Here is a 24,097-nt window from a genome sequence, read left to right as displayed (position 1 = left end):
CAAGATTTTACAAATAATAAAGTCTAGTTACCACAATTATTATTATTGCTGCAGTAGCCTACAGTGTGACCTTGCAGTATAGTATCAAAGATCAGAGTGATGACCAAGTCAGAATCAGTTTGGGACACAAAGCTGGACTCTTAGCTTTAGCCATCTTACACAAGCATTGCTGGCCACCAGTAAGAGCAACAAGTTACCAACCCTGTGAAGCTGACGGTTCCCGCTGCTACGACTGGAAACACTGCCTCAACCCCAGTCATGATCTGCAAACCAACTGCGGATGACAAAGGGTCCATGGCTCCTGTCTGAGCCTTGAGCAATGGAAAAAACTTATTAACAGAAACTTTTCACTTAAACAGACCGTGAGAGCTCAGGAGCTTTATTCATCTGCCCCTTCGTCATTCCACAGGTCACACATGACAAAAGGAACTGGCCAGGGTGACATTTTAAGGAGACAATCAGGAGAAACTGAAATAATTATAACTGCTTTTATTTGCCTGTGTGCTCTTACATCTGCCTTATGTCTGAAAACTGAATATCACTTGACAGAAATAAAATTGTAATAGCATGAATATAAATTTAATGTGAGATTCAAATGCAATTTTAATATTTATTTTGTAGAGATAAACAGTAGCAGCACATACCTGAATAGAAAATGTATTATAACTCCAGCTGGGGACTCACAAACTAATCCCACTTTAAATGCATTTATTCAATGTGGTGAGACCATGAGGGAATGTCAACCATTTGGCACCGAGGGCTTCCTTGCAGGAGTGCACATTCCTTGGGCACATCATTATTCTGCTCCCCTGAACACTTGTGCCGAGGGGGATCCCCAGAAAAAGGAGGCAAAGTCTGATGGGGACTTCAGTTCTGATGGGGATCTGGAAGAAAAAAAAAACAATGAGAAGGTCCATTGTATAAACTGAGGGTCTTTTCGGCGGGCTGCTTTCTGTAGATAGTGTCGAGAGCCAGCCAGCCACTGAGCAGCTGGAAACTGGGAGGCTCCAAATGCAAAGCCCACCAATATTTAAGAAAGATATCAGGTGGGCACATCAAAGTGTAGGTTCCAGGGAAAGCAAGTTATGCCAATATCCTCATGTGGCAAATGAAAAGGCAAGAGGAAAGCAGCAGGACATGGCCTCTGGCTATCCAGAGCAGCTTCCTGGGACTGAGGGGCTCCTACCAGTGTTCTCCACACAGATCTGTACAAGATGTGATATTGTCATGCAAGTCTGCTCCCTCCCCAGGAAATGACTTGCTATATTATATGCATGTGGTTTATTTCTATTTTTTAATTTTCCCTACCATGTGCCAAAATATGCCTTTTACTATGATATCCTAGACTCTCTAAGACTGCTTGGCACCTACCACATAAGTGTTCACTAAATATTTGTGCAAGGGATGAGCGGATTTTCTATCCATGGTACATATGACACACCTACCTCATTCTTTTTAATTTTTAATTTTATTGTACTTGTTTGCAGTCCATGCAGTTTACAATCATCTTCGGGAGTGGTTACATACACATACTACAGCTTGTTTCTTTTTTTTCACCCCTTTTCTTTCCCTTTCCTCCCCTCCCTCCTCTCCCAATTCCCCATCCCATTTTTCATTCTTGTCGATATCATTAATCACAGCTCACATGTTAATTACATGTGATTAATTAATCATTAATCACATGTTATGGCATACAATGTTTACATTAATTGAGGTTATTAGGTTCCTGTGTATGGTATATCTTTATTCTATTTATTTCTCTTTTCCCTTCCCCTCACCCCTCATCCTCATTCCCTTGAACCACTTCCCTATTGCAAGAGATCCATTCTTTATTATTTTCTTTGTTTGTACTTTTGTCTCACTCAAATGAGAGATGCAATACGGTATTTAAGCTTGCGTGTCTGGTTTATTTCACTCATTATTGTATTTTCCAAGTTCATCCATTTTCCTATAAATGTCTCAAATTTGTCTTTTATAGCCGAGTAGTATTCCATTATAGATAGATAGATAGATAGATAGATAGATAGATAGATAGATAGATACCACATTTTCTTTATCCAATCATCGGTTGATGGGTATACAGGCTGTTTCTAGGATTTAGCTACTATGAATTGTGCTGGTATAAACAATGGTATGCATGTGTCACTGTAGTATGATGTCTTACGTTCTCTGGGGAAGATACCTAGAAGGGGAACCAGTGAATCATATGGAATTTCTAATTTCAGTTCTTTGGGAAAACTCCATACTGATTTCCATAACAGATGTACTAGTTTACCTTCCCACCAACAGTTTACCATGTCTGACATTAGAATTGCTAGCCCTGCTTGTTTTGGGGGTCATGGTGCATAAAATGTTGTTTTCCATCCTTTAATTTTTAGTCTATGAATATCTTTTTGGATTAGATGAATTCCTTGAATGCAATAGACTGATTCTGTTTTTTGATCCAGTCTGCCAATCTGTGTCTTTTAATTAGAGAGTGGAGGCCATTAAGGTTGAGAGACATTACTGAGCTGTGTTGTTTATTTACTATTGTTGCCTTCCTTATCTGTTGGTGAATCCTTTTTTTTTCTAATATTTTTTGTTGTTTATCCATTTACCTCACTAGTTTCCTCTGTTTTTAGCTGTGTCTATTTTGTTATTTCTGTCAAGAATATTCTTAAGTACTTCCTCAAGAGCTGGTTTAGTACTCATATATCTTTTGAGCTGGCTCTTTTCATAGAATTGCCTTATTTCTCCATCTCTTTTGAAGGGTAGCTTTGGTACATAAGTTAATCTAGGTTGGAAGTGATATACTCATAGGGCTTGAAATACTTCACTCCAAACTTTTCTGGCCTTTAAGGTCTGTGTTGAGAAGTCTGCTATGATTCTGATCGGTTTACCTTTCTATTGGGTTTTGTTTATCTCTGGATGCTTTTAAAATTGTTTGTTTTGTTTTGTTGGTTTGGGTTTTTTGCTGGATATTTGATAATTTAATAAGGATATGCCTTGGTGAGCTTCTGTTTTCATCATATCTGTTGGGTCTTCCATATGTGTCACTTTACTTGCATTTTAAGCTCCTTTTTATACACTGGCACCTCAGTTCACAAGCTTAATTTGTTTTATGATTTGGGGGAAGGTGGCCGCGTTTGTGTTTGTGTGGGGAAGATGGCTGTGGCTGTGTTTGTCACCCAATGTGGAGTTTGTGAACAGAAGCAACATTCTGTCAAATGCTTTTGTTTGAGAACAGAATTGTTTGCGAACAGAGGCATTTGTGAACCAAAGTATTATTGTATTGGGGAAATTTTCTTCTCTGATTTCTGTAGACATGTTAATAAATCCATCTGTGCTATCGTCTAGTTTTTCTCTAAGTCCAACTAGCCTTCAATTGATCTTTATATTGTCCTCTAGTAGCTGCTGAATAATATCTTGTTCTCTTATTTTCTTTTTAGCTTCTTTGAGCTCTGCGTCCTAATTCTCTACAGTGGTACGGCCCCATAGCAGTATTTTTAACACTTCCTTAGTTCACTAACACTTCTGCTCATGAACAATTCAGTTCACAAACAGAAGCATTCAGAACAGTTTTGCTTCCTCTTGTGAACTCTGCATCAGGTAATGAACAAAAGCATGGCTATCTTCCCAGTATGAACATGAACATAGGCATCTTCCACAGAATTGTGGAATGACTTAAATTCATAAGGCAAGGTGCCACTGTATTTTGTCCTCAATATCAGACATTCTGTCTTCACATTGGTCATTTCTGCAATTTTTGAATTCAATACAGTTTTATTTCAGGTAATTCTCTCTGACATCTTCTCAAGGATTTCATATGCTTGTTGAATCTGTTGTTCAAATTTTGAACTGTTTTGGCTAGCTCGTCCAGTTTTTTACCTATTTCCCTGAAACTCGCTGTGGCTATAATGAGTGAAATTGCTGTGAACTTTTGGTTCATTTCGTCTTTGAATTCATCTATTTTCTTCATCCCTTCAATGAACTTTTTCATAGATTTCTGCTACCTGGTGTTTGTTTTCTTCTGTCTTTGTGGCCCTTTGCTCTGCCTTGGGAGAGTTAGGAGAATTTGAGGCTCTTCTATTTCCTTGCTTCCCCATGCTCCTATATGTTTCCGGGGTGTGGGAGGTTGTGCATATATATTTATATTATATATAGCCCTCTCTTTTTTCCCCTTTTTTTAGGGGTACGGCAGTCGAGGACTAGAGAAGTGAGGAGAGTTTGTGGCTTTTATGGAGATTTGTAGTAGGATATTGCTTCCCTATGAATAATTTCAGCTTTGTATGTCCAGTGCTAGTCTTTACTCCTTCTATTATTTACTTTAAGTGATTTGGACTCTGTCCCTATGTTTTGCTGAAAGAATTACTTCTGGCTCTAACAGCATCCACAGATTCAATCTCTTAACACTCCTATATGATACACCTTACAGTTACACTTCTCCCCTTTGTCTATCCTCTATCCACACTCTGACAGTGTATTATCTGTGGTTGTTCTGCACTGAGGTGAGGGAAGTGGGGTGAAGAGAACTGGAGGAGCTTGGATGAGGAATGTGAAGCACTAACTGGGAAGTTTGAAGCGGGGAATAGTGGTAGGAGCGAAGAAAAGGCTGATGTGGAGTCTGATCTATTGTAGTACTTTTAGTTGAGTTGAAGGATTACCACTGAGTGTTTTCAGAGAATATTTATAGGGGTAAGGGCAAGACATGGGGAAAAGGAGGTTCACTTTGTAGTTGAGGAAAACTATGTGGTTGTCAGAACTTGCTGATAAGGAGAATGATAAGGTAGATAAGCTATGGAAAAGCCAACGGCTTCGGATGGGGAAGACCAAGGGTTAATACTAGAGAAGGCAGGAGTGACTGTGAATGAGGGAGATAAGTGTGGGAAATTTAAAGACATGGGAGGAGGAGTTTATGTGTTTGGAAAAAGAATAAAGGAATATGTTAATATTGTTTTGGGGGGTCGAGATGAAGAAACTAGATAGGGAGCTGAGATAAGGGAGAGAACCTAGACCCCTATTAATCCGGAGCCAATGAAAAAAACAAACACAAAAGAAAAAAACAACCTCACAAAGACAGGAAATCATAAAGGAATACAACATAACCCCATGTTACTAAATAAATCAAGAAACATACAAAACTGTAAATCTGTAAGATGTCCGGTAGGAACACAGATTAAATAGTCCAAGGAGAGGTTACATATGTGATTCCCAAGTAGCTTCTTTCCCAGAGAGTCTGAGTGCTCACACCCCAGTATTTCCTCTGATCCCTCCACTGCAGTACTGAAGTGAACTTGGGCTCAGGACTTCTTCTGGCCAGGGGGCGGGCACTCTTGCAGAGTCTGATCCAGCCTGAGTTCTTGGGCTCGGAACTCTGGCTGTCCCTCTCCCTGGGTGTTGCAGTGTAATCAGCAGACAGATTCACTGGCATGGAATTGTCCACTGAGTCAGGATTATTCCTACGCAATCACATCAGCTACAGTACTAGCAGGCTGATCTGTGACTATCAGGGCTAGTAGAGAAATAACATACCGTGAGACCCTGTTGTGGTTCTTCCTTTAGCCTAAAGAAACGCAAGTATAGGGAAAGCACCATACCAACCCAAGAACTGACCCACAGTTAAAATGCACTGAAGGCAATGGCTATTTCTCCTTTAATGGTGAAAAACAGCATTCAACAGTGATTTTATAGAACCAGTTCTCTAAAGCCCAGGAAGTTGGGGGGCAGGCAATGCCAGAGGCGGGGGGAGGGAGAGGAGTTTTGTAAAAAGTCTTCTGCTGTGTGTATGGGAAGGAGAATGTAGGAGGGGCCAAAGGATCTTCATAGTGGTAAAGGTATGTTATGTATTTAGATGGGGTAAACTGGGTACAAAATTGGCAGTAAGGAATGGGGATGGGAAAAAAGGCTACAATTGATACAAATATCGGGGAAAAGTCGAAGGGAGGCAAATGAAAAGGAAGAGAAGAAGGAAAAGAAAACTTGAGAAGGAATAAGAAACAGGAGAAAGAGGTCAGGTGGAAAGGTATGGATGAAAGTAGGGAGACAAAAAGGGACAGAGGAGAATCCCTTACCCTCTACAAACTATTGGAAGAAAAAGGCAAGAGGGAGAGAAGCGCACGCGTGCGCGCACACACACAGACACACACACACTCACAAAAGAAAAAAAGGAGGAAATAGTGGGATAAAAATGGGAGGGGACAAAATAAGCAGGAGAAAGCAAACAGTGAAAGAAAGAAATAAAATAAAAAATAATAAAAGAAAGTTTTCTATTGTTTTGGACATCTGGCCCTTTTCCTCAACCTAGCATTAAGGAGCAGAGTTCAAGCCAGGTCTCATCTCTACTTGGGCCCGAGGTCCTGGGGGCAGTGGGGTGCACATGGCGGTGCTGGGCGCAGACCTCCGCATCCGGGGCAATGGGCCCCAGCCTGAGCTCCGAGGCCTGCTGACTCGGGCTGAACCGGCTCTGGCTGCAGGGTCCGAGCTCAGCGGCCCAGCCCTCAGGGGACTCCCTGCAGCCTGCGGGCCATCCCCGACTGTCTCCCTCCCGGGGCGCTTCCCTCCTGCATTCTGCGAACTGGACCGAGAGCAGCGTGGTCTGGAGCCGAGGGGCTGCCCCGGCCCTTCCCTCCACGGTGTCGCGATTGTAGTGGCCCGCGAGGCCCCGGGTCACCCACCCACTGCTGAGTGTGGAAGCCACGCTGGCAGCAGCATCCCACGGTTTCCTTGAAGGTTCCAGCTGCCGCTGCTTCTCTCCATGCCACCGTGGTTGTCCGGTTCTGAGTAGAAGTCTATAGTTTCACTGCGTAAAGCTCCCTGCACGATTCCAACGTGCGGCCAGACTGAGAACAACTGAGCTATCAGCGTCCGAGAATTCATTAGACCAGCAAGCCCCCAACATCTGTGGCACCAGGGACCGGTTCGTGAAAGCCAATTTTTCCATGGATGGAAATGTAGGGGGAGGGTTTCCAGGATGATTCAAAAGAGCACACAACCTAGATCGCTCCCACCCGCACTTCACAGTAGGGCTCAAGTTCCTAAGAGAATCTACTGCTGTCACCGATCTGACGGGAGGCAGAAGAGCTCAGGCAGCAATGCCAGCAATGAGGAACAGCTCAAAATACAGACTTTCCCTGGCCCACAGCTCACCTGCTGCTCTGCTGCCAGTCCTAACAGGTCAGGATGGCCTGGGGGTTGGAGGTCCATGGCCCGGGACGTGGGGACCCTTGCATTACACCAAACCCAGCAGAGACCCTATTTGAGATGGGGAAGGAGAGGAAGCCAGTTGTCCTACAGCAGAGCCTGCCCCAAGACCTGGAGAGGCGGTCTCTGCCTTGGCAGAACCCCAGAGTCTCCACTGCAGCCTCAGGCTCTGCCTTCACGCAGCAATGGTTACTTTGTAACTGAAAGCCTGGATCTCTAACCTCTAAATCCGAGAAGAAAAGAGCATTTATTTGAAATTCTTGACTTGTGTTAAACCAGATGTAAACTTCAGGAAGAATTAATCTCATGTGCACAGTGAAAATTTTTGTATGAACCCACAAAATACCCAAGAAAAGTAAATAATGAGTACCTAATTTCCCTCTGTGTAATTTGGCTAATTACATAACTCTCAGATTATAATAGTGCTTAGGTAAACATAACAGTATCTTATTTGTCATGAATTCCCTTAGTTTAGTTAACCAATTACTTTTCTGATTTTTCAGGTATCATTAAAGGCATTCTAATTTAAAGCTAAGTGATGTGCACCATAACAGAGCACCAAATTTAACCCCAGATACCTAATAAATATATAAAAAAAGACAAAAAATATCTATTCCTAATATGCTATTTAATTACAAGGCCTGAGGAAGAAATAATACATGCTAATGATGGAATTAAAGGCTTTAAGATCTAATTTGATTATATCCTGTGAATATTGGTTATAACTTGGCTTGCAGCTAAATTTATCAAGATGACTTTTCCATTCGCATGGGGCTAAAAAGCAATTTTCAGGCAAGCATGAAGCTAGGGTCACTGTGGATGGTTAGTGCCGAACAACTTTTATCAAGCAGCAATCACTTCATGCTCTGAATCTATTAGGTGGTAACAAGCACATAGCAAACTAACACAATGTCCATAAATAGTGCCATTAGCTGCTTGTATACACAACAAAGGTGTCTAATGGACCAGTGCCACACACTTTCCCACAGCAGCAGGACTTATTTTACAATGGGTTATTATGCTAATAGATTGTAAAATAGTACAGAAGAATGTGGCTTTAATGTATTTACCCCTGTAGACAAGGGGGGGGGGGGAATGCTTCGCAAGCAATTATCATGAATTATTACACTATCTAAAAAACAATTACTGTAGACTCATGTGTTTCCGTTTTCCAAGTTTATTACCCTTAGCATGCACAGAGTGAGAATAATTGAGCAAGCCACTCAAATCTGCACTTACAAACAACAGCCAGAGCAAGGTAATACGAGTATAGGTGCATCCACCCCTCCTCCTGCCCCTCATTGTTCCTCCACTGCAAAAAAAGCCCTTTTCTTCTTGAAGGCATCGAGCACTTTTAAGAAACAAATTGAAGAACGGCTGTAATTTAGAATGCAATTAGGTGAGCCACTTTTCCATTTTTACCTCCAATTACCAGAAGCAACCTGTGCACAGCGACCAGCACCGCCTCCTCTCAAGGACGGCTGTTACTCTCCAGTGTCAGATCAGGGGCTGCAGAGGCTGAGCCTGAGAAGTCCCAAAGAAATCTCCTGCTGCCTGGCTGATACTGAAAAGGTCTGTTCTGCCTGCCCCCTGGGGCCTTCTGCATCTCCTTGAAAACTCTCCCCTAGACCTCGAGCTCCTGATGAGTAGTCCAGCCAGCTTGCTTCCCTGGCTTGACTCAAGAGTACGTGCTCTAGTCAAAGAAATTATGTGAATGGGAGCTAAATGAAAAAGATCTTTCCAAAGGCAAGTCTGGACATGCTCCTCTCCTCCAATCTCCTTTAAAATCCCTTCTTATCACAATGATCTTCAAACCCTGTACATTTAGATCTCTGGCCACTTCTAGCCTTTCTGACACCAGATTCCTTGATCTCTATCACCACAGGGCCTTTGCATGTTCTGTTTCTACTGCTCATAAAGCTTTTTTGGCTAGATGCTCACCTCTGCAATCACCCAAAACTTCAGATTTCAACTCTAGTCTCCCTTCCTGATCTCCCAAATTAGACCCTTTTTTTCACCCTCCCTTCCCACCCCTGATATTCTCTCAGAATACCACATTTACACCGCTCAAAACACTCATGATGTATGCAAATTTGATTCTTATTTGTGTGATTATTTGTCTAATGTTGCTTTTCCTCCATAGGCTGCAAGCTCCGTGAAAGTAGAAATTTATTTTTACTCGTCTTTTTATCACAATGTCTAACACATAGTAGGTAGTCAATGAATTTTCTTCTAGGAGAATAACCTCTATGCTCAAAGGCAGAAAGAGAAAAATAAACGTCACATATGAGATAAGATTACAGAGACCAGAATGACGAAACTGGAGAGGCAGGACCAGTGCCCACCCCCACAGCTGCCTGTGCTCCTGACCCGCCCTGGCTCCTCCTGTCCCGCTGTCCTCTGCTCCCAGGAAGCCTCCGCTCCTCTGTCGGGGTGCACACTGCATGCTGGTGTCCGGGAGCCAGCATGGTGGGAGGAGCACTGGCAGCCACGGGGCAGCGCGCTGTGCAGCCTCTGTTGCTTGGGGAGATGAGAAGCAAGGCCTTCAGCTGGAGAACAGCTCTGGGCGAGGAAGGGAGAGGCAAGTTCCAAGGAAGGCAGCTTGGCCATGCATGGGCTTTACACGGCCTGTTCGCATGAGCTTTCAAAGACAAGGCCTCTTCCAGGCCGTATCAGAGGCCAAGAACTGCCGGAAGCTTCATGCTGGAAGTTCCGGTTGCCACAAAAGGGCCGAATTCCCCAGAAGGTCACTCTTGCCGTCCGCTGCTGGCAGGGCTGGGCGTGCATCGGGAACCTGGACAGCAGCCCTTCTGCTCGGGGAGCCCGCGCCTCTCCGCAGTCCAGCCTCAGCCTCACCCTCACCGGCCCTGTCCGAGGCGGCCTTCCCTGGTCGAATGATGGACGGCTCTCCACAGAGGAGGAGGCCTGGCCGTCTGAATGGCACCCAGCGCTCACAAGGCCGCGCCTCTCCACAGGTGGCCCACGAGCATGAGGACGACGTAGAAAAGAGGGCAGGCACTCCGCAGCCACACACAAGCCCGAGGCTTTGAAAAGGAGAGTTTGGGTAAAGAATTATTTCTGACAGTCCCAGGGTTTCTCCCAAACATACTTTTAATTGATGATCCCATTATACCCCTTCTAAAGGCGTTTTTAAAACTCAATAAATGACTGCCTACCATGGAGCACAATACAATCCCTTGCAAGTTCAGCTGTTCTCATGAATCACTTGTAATTACTGGGCATTTTCGAGCCCGTGGGATATATAGCTACATTTGTATCTCTGTGATTTTTAGGAAGTCAAGACAAGGAAACAAATCACAGTAACTGAATTAATCTCTTCACCACAGCTCATAATAATGAGCAGAAAACTTTAAAATAACATAAACAAAACAAAACTGTCAGTATTAAATCATCAGGTCTTTTACTAACTGCTTACTTGGTTTGTTCATTCCCAAAAGGGAAGGGGCATCCAGGGGAAAATGAGAAGGGGAAGGAGAGGAGGAAGGAGAAAAAGAAATGAAGGGGAGAGTGGGAGGGAGAGAGAGGGGGAAAGGAAAGAGAGAAGAAACGGGAGGGGTGGGACCAGGAGGAAGGAGGGAGAGGATTCTGTTTCTTTCCCATTCCTGCTGCTACAAACGACCCAGTCTAGTGGCTCTCCCCATTCTCAGCCCGCAGCCCGGAATCCAGCTGTGGGCAGCGCTGTGGTCGTCCTTGGAGGCTTCAGGGGAGAGGCGCTTCCCTGTCTCAGGCTCCTGTTCCGCCGCCTCCAAAGCACCTCGCTTTACCCTGAGCTTCCTTCCCCTCCTCTCGATCTCCCACTGCTAACCTCCTTACCACCCTCTGAGAAGAACCTATGCAGATAATCCAGGATAATTGCCCATTTTGAGATTAAACAACTCTCTACCCCAGGAGTCACATGTCAACACCTTTGATGGGGTGGGGGCATTTCTCAAGGTGCCATTATTCAGTTGTTATTTTTTAAAAGCAGAATAGAGGATTGACGAGCAAGCGAGCAGATGGGTGAGGACTTCAGCCCGCACGGACCTGGGGCTCCCCCTGCCCCCCTGCCTCCTGGCTGTGTTGGTACCTGGTTCCACACCCCAGAGGCACAGGGGCTCATAAAGGCCATTGTTCTGAGCTCCAGAAGATAGAGCAGAAGTGAACAACAGAAAGAGGGCCTCTGCTCCTTGATGAAAACTGAACCCACTGGAAAAACTGAAGAGAATCTCTGCAATAAAGGCACACCAGACCATCATACTTGGTAATTTGGAGGGATCACCACCTCCCATCGGAACCTGGACCATCTTCAGGGGAAGGGCAGCTGGAACCTGCAGTAGAACCTTGCAGAGTTCAACCCTGAGGGAGGACAGGGAGCTCAACCTGGGCCTTGCAGCCAGAAATCTGCCTGAATCTCACAGGTCTGCTAATGGCTTGCTGAGACTCATTGACTTATATCTGCACACTGCAGCCCACGTTGTCTATTGTGACAGCAGAGACAAACCCTGAAGGAGGCCCTTCACTTTTATTCTTTATTTGTTATTCTCAAAATTATTATTTTTTTCTCTTATTTTTAATTTTCACTGTTTTCTACTCTTTTCAAATTTTTCTTTTTTTCTCTTCTTTTTCTTTTTTTTCTTTTCTTTCTCTCTCTCTCTCTCTCGCTCTCCCACATTGTTCTTCATCTCCCTTTTTGTTCCTATTCTGGCCCTAATTCAGATTTCTTCTCTCTTTTTCTTTTCTTCTCTTTTTCCTTCTCTCAATTGTCATTAGTTTTAAAGGAAAGTAAATACAGTTTCTAGCCTCCCTATCACTGTTAGGTTGTTCTGTTCTTGCCTTTATTCTTTCATTCTGTCTTTTCCTCTTGTCTTCAACAGTTTCCTAGAGTTTGCATGATCTTCCTCTGGGCTCTGGCCTCACTACTAACATATTCCTATCCTTCTACCTATCTATCCCTCCTTCCCCAACTCCTTCTAAGTCCCCATTCTGAAGGGTAAACTTGTTGTATTCACAAGTTTATTCACTATAATCATATTTTGTGCTGGTCCTTGATTTTGATTTAATTCACACAGTTAAAGGTGATAGATTAGTAACTACCACAAATTGTCATTTTCTAAGAGGTACTTGATGCTATTGTGTTGCTGATTGTATCACTTGGGCTAAGGTGTTGTGACTGATCTAATCAGTTGTCCTTCCTGGTATAATGAAAATGAGATAGCATCAGAGTCATTAGAGACTCAAAACCTAAAGACCAACTATATCTCAAAGACACCTCTGAGAAGCAATCATTCTGTAAGGGTTCTAAATAAAAGCAACAAAGATACTTACAATAAGCAATATCGAAGTATCAATCCAGGAATTAAATCAAGAACAGTACCGACAACAAAAAGAGAAATGAGAAGACATATAAGCAAGGCACAAACCCAGACTTCCAGCCCACCAAGGCAAATTCTGGGGAAAACGAGGTGGAAAAGTTTGATAATCAACCACCTGGACACCATGAACGGATAGCACAGGAAGTAACAAAACAGATGAATGAGGCTCTAGAAAAATTCTAAACAGAAATAATCTTTCAGATAACTACAGAAATAGTGAGTAGAATGAAAGACATGATTAGAGACTGTAGAACAGAAATAGATTGAAAAAAAAATAGATGAGTTCAGGGCCATGATGGAAACCATGAATGCCCAACATAGGAAAGAAATGGAATCCATGAAACAGATTCAAACAGATTTCCAGGAGATTAAAAAGTACTGAAAGCATACACAGAAGACTGAGCCAATCTAAAGACAGAATATAAGATATAGAAGACAGGATCACAGTCAGTGACCATGAAAAGAAAGATCTCTTAAAAATAGTAAGGGAACATGAGAAATCGATCCAACAGCTCCTAGATGATGCAAGGAAGAATAGTATAAGACTGATATGAGTCCATGAAAAAGCAGAAGAAAGTACAAATGACATAAAAAAAACTGTTCACAGAATTAATGAGAGAAAACTTCCCAAACAGAACAAAAGAATTTGACATACAGTTAAGTGAGGCATATAGGACTCCAACAAGCCATGATCAAAATAAATCTACACATAGACATATAATAAAGATCCTGGAAACTGAACAGAAGAACAAAATACTACAAGCAGTTAGAGAAAAGAAACAAATCCCATGCAAAGGAAAGCCCATCAGAATCATAGCAGACTTTTCAACACACACCTTCAAGCCAAGGAGAGCCTGGAGTGAGGTATTGCAAGCCCTAAAAGAAAACAACCTCCAGGGGCTGGGGATTTAGCTCAGTGGTTCCACTGCCTGCCTTGCAAGCACAAGGACCTGAGTTGGATCCCCGGTACAAAAAAAAAAAAAAGAAAACAACCTCCAACTCAGATTGATGTACCCTGCAAAACTATCTTCCAAAATTGATGGGGAAATAAGATACTTCCATGACAAGAAACATCTGAGAAACTTCATGAATACCAAACCAGCACTCCAAACTATTGTAAACAATATCCTAGAAAAAGACAACGAAGGTCACAACTCCATGAGGCCCAACAGAGCAAATTCATCAGGCAAGGCAAGAAATTACAGGGAGAAAGAGAAAAATAAGAACCAAAAACAGGAAAATAACATGACAATGATAAGTCAATATATATCAGTTATAACCATCAATGTTATTGGCCTCAATTCACCAATCAAAAGAAATAGACTGGGAAAATGGATTAAGAAGCAATATCCAACAATATTCTGTATACAAGAAACACAACTAGTTCAAAAAGAAACTCATAGACTGAAAGTAAAAGGATGGAAAACAGTTCTCCATGTGACAGGAACTCAGAAAAAAGCAGGGGTAGCTATCTTATTTGCAGACAAAGTAAATTTCAAACCAAAACTAATCAAGAGAGACAAAGAAGGTCACTACATCCTTGTAAAGGGAACAATCCAAGAGGAAGGGATGACAATCATAAATATATATGCACCGAATACAAATGCCCCCAACTATACAAAACAAATATTAACGGACATGAAAACCCAAATAAGCACTAATACAATTGTAGTAGGGGACCTCAATACCCCATGGTCACAAATAGACAGATCATCTAGATAAAAAATCAACAACAAAATACTAGAACTGAACCAAGCTTTTGAATAAATAGACTTAATAGAGGTCTAGAGTCTATATACATTCTTTTCAGCTGCACACGGGTCATTCTCCAAAATAGACCATATACTAGTTCATAGAATGCATTTAAGTACATGCAAAGGAATTGAAGTTATCCTGTGCATATTATAAGACCATAGTGCAATTAAGCTAGAAATCAATAGCATAAGAAACCATAAGAATTTCACAAACACATAGAAATTGAATAACACTCTCCTGCACAACCAATGGGTCACAGAGGAAATTAAAGAAGAAATTAGACAGTTTTTACAAATAAATAATAATGCCAATACAACATACAGGAATCTATGGGACACAATAAAAGCAGTTCTATGAGAGAAATTCATAGCAGTGAATGCCCATACTAGGAAAGCAGAGTGAGCTCAAATAAACAACCTAATGCTGAATCTTGAGCTCCTAGAAAAAGAAGAGCAAGACAAACCCAAAGCTCGTCCTAGGGAGGAAATTATAAAGATCAGAGCAGAAATCAATGCAATGGAGACTAAGAGAATGATACAAAAAAATCAATGAATCAGAGTTGGTTTTTTGAAAGAATAAATAAAATCAATAAACCTTTAGCCAACCTTATCAAAAAAAAGGAAAGAAAAGGCTCAAATCCATGCAATTAAGAACAAAAAAGATGAAGTCACAATAGATCCAGCAGAAATCCAGAGGATCATCAATACCTACTTCAAGAACCTGTACTCTAATAAAATGGAAAACACAGAAGAAATGGACAGATTCCTAGATACATATGAACTGCCAAAGTTAAATGAAGAAGATATAGAAATTCTAAACACCCCAATTACAATGAGGGAAATTGAAAATGTAATAAAAAATTTACCAACAAAGAAAAGCCCAGGTCCTGATGGCTTCACTGCTGAATTCTACAAGACATTTAAAGAAGAACTATTGCCATTACTCTTTAAACTCATCAAAGAAATTGAAAGGGAAGCAAGGCTTCCAAATTCATTCCTGGAAGCAAGTGTTACTTTGATTCCAAAACCAGGGAAAGACCCAACCCAAAAAGAGAACTACAGGCCAATCTCCCTAATGAACGTAGATGCAAAAATCCTCAACAAGATACTGCCAAACAGAATACAGAGGGTCATCAAGAAGATCATACAACCTGACCAAGTCAGATTTATCCCAGGGATGCAAGGATGATTCAACATTCATAAGTCAATAAATGTAATACACCATACTAGCAGAGTGAAGGACAAAAACCATATGATCATCTCAATAGATGCAGAAAAACATTCAATAAAATTCAACACCTGTTCATGATAAAAACCCTACAGAAAGTTGGAATAGATGGTGTTTATCTCAACTTGATAAAGACTGTTTATGAAAAACCAACGGCCAACATCATTCTAAATGGTCAAACACTGAAAACCTTCACACTAAAATCAGGAAGAAGACAAGGATGCCCACTATCAACACTCCTGTTCAATACAGTTCTGGAAACATTAGCCACAGCAATTAGACAAGACAAAGAAATAAAAGAAATAAAGATAGGAAAGGAAGAAGTTATTCTGTCATTATTTGCTGATGATATGATACTCTACACAGAAGACTCAAAAAACTCTGCCAAAAGACTTCTAGACTTAATTGACAGATTCAGTAGAGTAGCTGGATACAAGGCAAACACTCAAAAATCAACAGCTTTCTTGTACACAAATAACAGACTCACTGAAAGAGAAATTAGGGAAATAATCCCTTTCACAATAGCATCAAAAAAAGAAGGAAGCAAAAGACCTCTACATTGAGAACTACAGCACTCTGAAAAAAGAGATTGAAGAGGATACAAGAAGATGGAAAGACTACCCCTGTTCCTGGGTAGGAAGAACCAATATAGTGAAAATGGCTATACTTCCAAAACTGCTATACAGATTCAATGCAATCCTGATTGAAATCCCAACAGCATATTTCACAGAAGTAGAGAAAACAATCCAAAAGTTCATCTGGAACCAGAAGAGACCTAGAATAGCAAAAGCAATTCTAGGCAACAATCATGGCAGGGGGTATCACAACTCCCAACTTGAAACTGTATTGCAAAGCCACTGTGATACTGGAGACTGGATAAAGAAAAGGTGGGCTTTTTAAATAAAACGGAGTACTACGTAGTCTTAAAAGATGAGAAATTAGAGACATTTATACCTCAATGGATGCATATTGAGGCGATACTCTTAAGTGAAATAAATAGGACACACGTGTAAATACTGAATAGTTTCACTAGTGTAAGAAACTATAAGTGTAAATAGGGACTGAAAGGTATAAAAGATAATATGAAATAGGAAGAAAAGGGGCAAAGGGGAAGGGGTAGGGGAAAGGAAAGAAGGGAATGGAATTAATATGAGAAAATGAAAAACTGGAAACAAAGTCTTTGTAAATAGGGAGGGATGGAGGGGTTGAAGGGAGGGCAGGGGGATGACCAAAAAATAAGAACCAAGAGAGATTATGTAACGGTGTAAATTTCCAATGATGAAAGTAATTATATTGTATACCTAAAATGTACCAATAAAATTCATTTTAAAGAAAACAACAGCATGGTACTGGCAGAGAAACAGACCCGAGGATCAGTGCAATAGATTAGAAGATGCAGAAACAACTCCAGACATACTCAGCTACCTCATCTTTGACAAAGGAGCCAAACACCCTCATTGGAGGAAAGATAGCCTATTTAATAAATGGTGTTGGAAAAACTGGATTTCAATTTCCCAAAGATTAAAACTAGACCCCTATCTTTCACCATGCACAAAACTAAAATCTAAGTGGATTAAAGATCTAAATATTAAAATAGAAACACTAAACTTGCTGGAAGATAAGTTAGGTAGAACTCTTGAAGACATTGGCATAGGAAAGGACTTTATGAACAAAGCCTCAGTAGCACGGGAACTAGCGCAAAGAATCAACAAGTGGGATCTCATCTTATTAAAAAGCTTCTGCACTGCAAGAGAAACCACCAGCAGAGCTAAGAGACAACCTACAATGTGGGAAAACGTTTTTAGCACCTATTCCTCAGATAAAGGTCTACTATCTAGAATATATAAAGAAATCAAAAGGATCAGACCCCCCAAATATAAAGACCCAATTCAAAAATGGGCATCTGAAAATAACAGACATTTCTCAGACAAAGAAGTAAAAGTAGCAAGTAAACATGAAAAAATGTTTAACATCACTGGTCATTCGAGAGATGCAGATAAAAGCAACGCTGAGATTCCACCTCACCCCAGAAAGAACAGCTGCTATCATGAAATCAACCAATAACAAATGCTGGCAGAAAGAGGAACACTGCTCCACTGCTGATGGGAGTGTACACTGGGGCAACCACTGTGGAAATCAGTGTGGAGATACCTCAAACAACTAGGATTGGAAGTCCCATTTGACCCAGCTATTCCTCTACTGGGTATCTTCCCCAAAATGATTAAAATAATCATACCACAGTGATATATGTGCACCCATGTTTATAGTGGCACAGTTTGTAATAGCTAAAACTTGGAAACAGCTCAATTGCCCATCAACTGGAGACTGGATAAAGAAGATGTGGGTTTTTTTTTTTTATAAAATGGAGTACTACTCAGTCATAAAGAATGAGAAACTAGGGACATTCATAGCTAAGTGGATGCACATTGAGGCCATATTCTTAAGTGAAATAAATAAGACACACATGTGTAAATACTGAATAGTTTCTCTGGTGTGAAAAACTAAAAGTGTAAATAAGAATCAAAATGTGTAACTGATATTGTGAAATAGGAAGAAAATGTTTAAAGGAATAGGGGAAGTGGGAGGGGCAGAGGAAAGGCAAAAAGGGAAAGGAAAAAATATGAGAAAAGGAAAAAAAAGGGAAACAAAGTCTTTGTAAATAGGGAAGGGAGGAAGGGGTGAAGGGAGGGCAGGGAATGGGGGAAAAATAAGAACCAAGATACATCATGTACAGGTACAAGATCCCAGTGATGACTGTAACTGTATTGTATACCTAAAATGTACCAGTAAACTAAATGGGAAAAAAAAAACAGAAGAAAAGAAAAAGATTTTCCAAATAAACATGAAACATACGCCAACTAGCACCTCAAAGCCATCCTGGTACCAATTAACCTTCCAGTTGTTCTACAGGAGTGGGTTTTTTCAAGTGCCCTTGCCAAAAAACGCAGGGTGGGCCATGGTGCCTTTTAAAACGTTTTTTTCAAAACCCATTCATACCTATAATCTTACTTTCTTCTCCAAAAATCCCTTGGCAGATACCTACCAAAAAGGTAGTTTGTCCCTACTTGGGGCTAAAAAGGTGCGGAGAGAGGCGGCGACCCGAGCTCCCCACTCCCACCTGAGCCGCCTCCTGCGTGAGCAGCAGCCATGCAGCACCAGGCCCCCAGAGAGCCAGGGCTCCTCTCTCCACTGCATGGCGTTTAACCGCGGTACATTCTCCCTTGGTTTTCAGGGGTTTTTTATTAGTACGTGTGCGCAGTAGTACATCATGATTGCGTCTTTATGGGGAGCTGGTAATGCACATAACACATCTTAATTCTTTGTTCATCCCCTTCTCCTCCCTTCCCTCTGTCTCTCGATCCCTTTCCCATTTGCAAAAGACCTATCTCCCTCTTTCCTATTGTCTTTTATTTTACTCTTCATTTATATTCTTGGTTTCTCGTCTCAGAGAAACCACGTGATCTTTCAGCTTGTATGTTTATTTCACGTAATATTATGGTCTCAAGTTGCATCTGTTTTCCTACAAGTGGCTCAAGTTTAATCGTAGGTTATTTTTTGGAAGGCATCTAAGGCTCTTAGATCTTTTAAGTCATGTGGAAAAGACATGACAGCCCCCGCCTCACCACACGCCCTTTCTGCTATGGCAGTCACCGGCACGGACGTGTCCAGGACCTGGGGGCGCGTGTCCTGCAAGCCACCTCCCTGGCAGACAACTCCTCTCCAGAAGTAGAATCTGGGGACCTGCCCCCCAGTGGTTCCAGACCAGAAGAGCGAGGCGGGCAGGATGGCCTACAGGTCACCCACGAGACGCGTCTCCCACGTCACCCACTGGCTGCAAGGGTGGGAATGTGGGTCCTTTCCTCACTCTTCTGCCCCTGACTGTTGGCTGGTGGCCCCTGGGTAGGGACCTGCTCCGGGCCTGGCCTGGTGTGCAGCTTCCACATGAGAGTCTACGAAGATGCAGAGTATAGCTGGCCGAGTCACTAACTACTTGATGTTGAACAAGTCTCTGAATCTGAGCCTCAGTTTACTACGCTGTAGAATGGGGAGAGTAAACCTCACCCATGTGACAGGACCACTAAGAGGACAAAGGGAGAAGGTTTATGGCGGGGCTCAGAAAGGGCGTGTGACAGGCGCGCTCACTCCCCGGGCTGGGCTCTCCTTCCAGGCCTGACTATCCAGCTTCTCCTCCTCTCTCCCAAGTGACGCTGAGCTGGGTGTCTCCTGCCTCCTGGTGTGTGCGCGCGCACACACACACACACACACACACACACACATCCTACCTGCTGGCCCTACCTGGGACGCTGCTGACCCCTTCAGCTCTCTCCTGTATGGGTGTGATGGGGCCCGCATATCAAGTTTAGGCAGAGAGATGAACCATGGCAAGTAACTGCAGCTCAAGACAAAATGTTCAGCTGCTCAGAGGTGGGCTTGGGGTGGTGCAGTACCGAAGGCCAGGGGGGACAGTGTTGGCTGGGAGTAGGCAGAAGGGCATAAAAGTTACACAATTGGGCTCCCCCTGCAAGAGGCTCGGAGACACAGAAGTGGTTTGGGGAGCATCAGGGACAACATAAAGGTTCAGAGCAGGGAATGAACATTATTACATTGGTGTATTTGTTGGAGCCAAATCCAGGCTTCCGCTTGGCAGATCCAGAAAGGAGGCTTATTCTGGAGCCTGAGTGGAGCTGACACTCGGGGTAGACTCACATTAACCACATTCAGAAGCCTGATGTAAAACACCAGATGGCCAGGGTATCATTTCCTAAGACCGATAACTTGGGTTAGAGTTGTCACATTGGTACGGGTATCAGAGGCTTTCCCCGAAGGCACATCGCAACCAAAAGGGTTATGATTAACCACGGAAGCAGATGAAGAAGAGGCACGTAACCTGACCTGAGGCTAAGGGGGTCTGACTGCTGTATGCTGTGCTTACGTTTGCTCCAGTAGGAACACAGGCTTTGAAGACTCGGGCAAGGCCCCTCTCCTTTCCCTTTCCTCCTGGCTTTCTTGTACTCCTTCTTGAAGCAGTCTTTGTTCTACACTCAGTTATTTAATGATATCATTCTCGTTTTGCTGATCTGCAGCTCTGCTCAGACCCCCCGCTCTCAGAGGGAGAAGGCGCATCGCGTGTCACCTGGGAATGAGGCTGGGCGGGTCTGGGGGACCGGACCCCGGGAAGGAGCCGCATCTCACATGGGACAGCGGGAAGGCTGGTGGCGCTGAGCTGACGCGCCAGGGCACGCCGCTGACCCACCTGGTCCCCCGTCGTAAGGGCTGCCCGGGACCTGGGCCAATGCCACGCACAAGCTGAGGGAGGGGTCATTTCTCACTGGTGTGTGCTCTTAAATGCGAGGAGCATTTCCAGACCCGCGAGGCCGGCTGTGAGCAGCACATTCTGGTTCTCGCCGCACAGACGTTGGAAGAGCTGGCCTTCTGGCAAAGGAGGCAAGGACGAGTGGATGCCGAAATATGCATGGGAGAGGAATAACAACAAAAATGTCCAGACGTTCTCAGCCCCCGTGTACCTGCCAGACCCCTAAACACACCTCAGAAGGGACAACCGGTGGGGGCCTTCCTGACTCCTCGGGGTGCCCCCCTTGCTCTGTGCCAGGACTGTTAGCTTCGCGCTGCTGTGACAAAATGCCCAGGAACATCAATTTGAAGGAGGGAAGAGCCACTGTGGCTCCCAATTCCAGAAGTCTCAGGACGTGGTCATTTGGCCCCACGGCTGTGGGGCTGTGGGAGGCCGAACATCACAGCAAGGAATACTGTGAGGAAAGCCGCTCACCTCCTGCAGTGCAGAAGCAGAGAGAGAGGAAGAGTCTGGGGCAGAACACACCCTCAGACGCACACCCCCGAGGCCCACTCTGCCAACCAGCTTCCCCACCGCTGCTCACGATGGGCCAAGGCTTTAACCCTGAGCCCTTGGGGACTTCCAGATCCAAACTACAGCAAAGGGCCAGCAAATGCTTTCTGGAAAGGACCGGGTAGACGTATGTGAGGATTTGTGGGCCACACAAGCTCTATTGCAACAGTACACTCTGCTGTAACATTCGTTTCAAAACACGAATTTGTTCCAGTCCAATTAATGTATCAGGAGTGACGGGAGCATGACACAAATTGCATGTTTGCTTTGTGCAGTGTTCTCTGTGAGAAACACTGGGTAAGGGCTAAAAACTGCTCCCAGCTGCAAGCACACATGGGCTACGGAAAACCCAGAGCTCCTTCACACGTTGCCGTCACCCACAGTGAGCTGAGCCACGCCGAGCCTATCCAACTTCGCACCAGCCCACCCACCCCTTCACAGGGCACTTGTCTCAGTCACTTTCGCATTGTGAGGGCACAGGACCAGACACCCACTGCTCTAGGAAGGAAAGGTTTATTTTGGTCACAGCTTGTAGAAGCTTCAGTCCATAGTCACCTAGCCCCAAGATAGGGCAGCATGGCAGAGGGGCATCGCAGAGGAGAAGCAGCCCATGGCATGGTGGCAGGAAGCAGAGAGACACCAAGGGACAGGAAGGGAGACAGACCCTTCACCAGCCCCCCCCCCCCGGTGACCACCTCCTCCAACCAGGCTTCATTCACCTCCCAGCATCACACTCAGCCATAACCTCATCGGTGGACGAATCCCCCATGATCCAGTCACCACCCCAAAGCCCCACCTATGAGCGTATGAGGCTCTGGGGGACCTCTAGACGTAACCACAGCAGGGCTCAAGCGGCAGCCCTCCCTCTCCCACCACTACGAGTGTCAGGCCAACTCCACGGTAAGCTGACATGTTTGCTGCAGGATTTGTATGCTCGTTAACCAGTTAAACTGGGCAAGACTATTACCATCTTGCAGGGAATGCTATCACTCTGTGTTGTCTCACAGCCAGGTGAACACAAGTCTGACCGGGCCAGAAGCAGGGGTCAGCACCTTTCCCCCAGCTGCTCCACGTCACTGACCTGGACACCCACCTTCTACCACTGCTCCCTGCGGAACAGCCTCACCGGCTGCACGCTTGCCCCTTGGGCCACCAAGATGCCCTCCCCACTACTCGTGAGCCGTGGGACTCAGGCCTGGCTGCTCTCAGCCCAGCAGTTAGAGCTCCCTTGGGAAACTCCCATGCATAACACCCTAGGCCCGATGAAGCCACCGGCCAGGGGTCCCCTCTGTGCACGTGCTCCCTAACTTCTGCATGCACCTGGCCTCTGCATGTACCATGTACCACCCTCCAGAGCCTGTAAGTAACGAAATCTTTATTTCTCCGTTATGTCGATCCTGATCACCGGAATGGTGCTCTCCAGCTCAAAGTCTCAGAATTAAAACGCATCTTTATAAGGTGCTTACCTGGTTTTGGGTCCCTAGTCAAGGTTTTGAGTGTTGTCCCTAGCGCCATTTTCCCCATATGCCCTGTGGCCCTTATAGTACAATCTTAGGTAGTGCAGTGAATTTTAAGAACATATGCGCCCCAGCAGAGCAGCACTGACTGCGCCCAGCTATGTCATGGTGGGGGCAAAAGTGGCCACAGATGACAAGCAAATTAACAGAATGTGCTCAGAGAAAATCTGAATTACCAAATAGGTCGTGGAGCAGACAGACAACCTTACTTTTTGAATCCTTGCTTTACAGTCCCATAAGATCATAAGGGAGCTGAAAATCCCTGTCATGTAGCCATTGTAGTCTGTGTAGTTCTGCTCTGTGACGTTAGTACACGGATGAAGCCACCTGGCAGTGCATTTCTGAATGTGTATCTTCATTAAGTGACACCAGATGTGCTGACTCAGTTGCTGCACTTTCTCCTAGATAGAGATTTATTTATGCAACACCCCTTTCTCCTCCTAGGCTGTAAATTCTGTGTGAGCTGAAGTTGTTCCCCTCATCTCTCTCCAGCCCCCAACACTGTGCCTGCTGCACCACAGGCTCTCAGTGGGGCTTGCTGAGCAGTTCAGGACGGAGGTATGGTCCTCACCAAGCGGATATCATAACCCCAAGGGCAAGAACTGTCACCCTCCATTTCCTACTCTAGCAAGAGGCTTTGACATTCAGATTCAGATGTAAGTCATACTTACTGAGCCTTATCTACTCATCATCCTGGAGTAGGAACATGATTTTACATAAGTCTATGTCATCCCTCAGAGCGGCTCATAAGATGCACATTATCTCCATTTCACGGGTGAGAAAATTAAGTCTCCGAGTCCTTAAATATCTGCCCCAAGTCACACAGCCAGAGAGTGGTGTGTGCTCAGGATGCTGGGGGCCGGGAGGGACCACGCAGCCCAACGGGGACGTCCTCATGCTGACTTCTGTTCCCCTTCTTTGCTGAAAATGGCTCATGGCCCTGACTTGACTGCCCACAAGATAGTTTTGCCAAGCAAAAGGAGGAAATTTTCCTGCAGAAATATTTTCTAAAATCTTTTTTCTTAAATCTACCAATGACGTTACAGTAATCTAGGCTTTAGAAACAAAGTCCATGAGGTTTCTGTGACCTAGAAAAAATAAGCAGAAGGCAATACTCAGCTCAAAATAACCCTTGATTTTCAGAAGACCCTAGGGGCTTTTTGGTTCTCACTCAACCATTT

The 24,097-nt window shown here is 44.0% G+C and overlaps 1 long non-coding RNA gene across 9 annotated transcripts in view; it reads right to left on the bottom strand.

Annotated features, from left to right (window-relative positions):
* Positions 1-474: 474 nt before the first annotated feature.
* Positions 475-24,097, bottom strand: part of LOC147826491 (uncharacterized) — a 222,929-nt gene continuing 199,306 nt past the window's right edge. For 6 of the 9 annotated variants that reach the window (XR_015439616.1, XR_015439612.1, XR_015439610.1 and 3 more), the window contains one exon: positions 475-884. This is a non-coding gene — a long non-coding RNA (uncharacterized LOC147826491). Of the gene's footprint in view, positions 885-7,803; positions 10,224-24,097 lie in introns of those variants that run through there. The other 3 variants (XR_015439613.1, XR_015439614.1, XR_015439609.1) reach the window with 2 other exon arrangements.

Source organism: Heterocephalus glaber, unplaced genomic scaffold (assembly GCF_053883595.1).
Source record: "Heterocephalus glaber isolate CG9 unplaced genomic scaffold, H.glaber_assembly_v1.0 deba00001472, whole genome shotgun sequence".
Lineage (NCBI taxonomy): Eukaryota > Metazoa > Chordata > Mammalia > Rodentia > Bathyergidae > Heterocephalus > Heterocephalus glaber.
The sequence above is the reverse complement of the archived record's forward strand: the minus strand, read 5'-3'. Positions and strand labels throughout refer to the sequence as shown.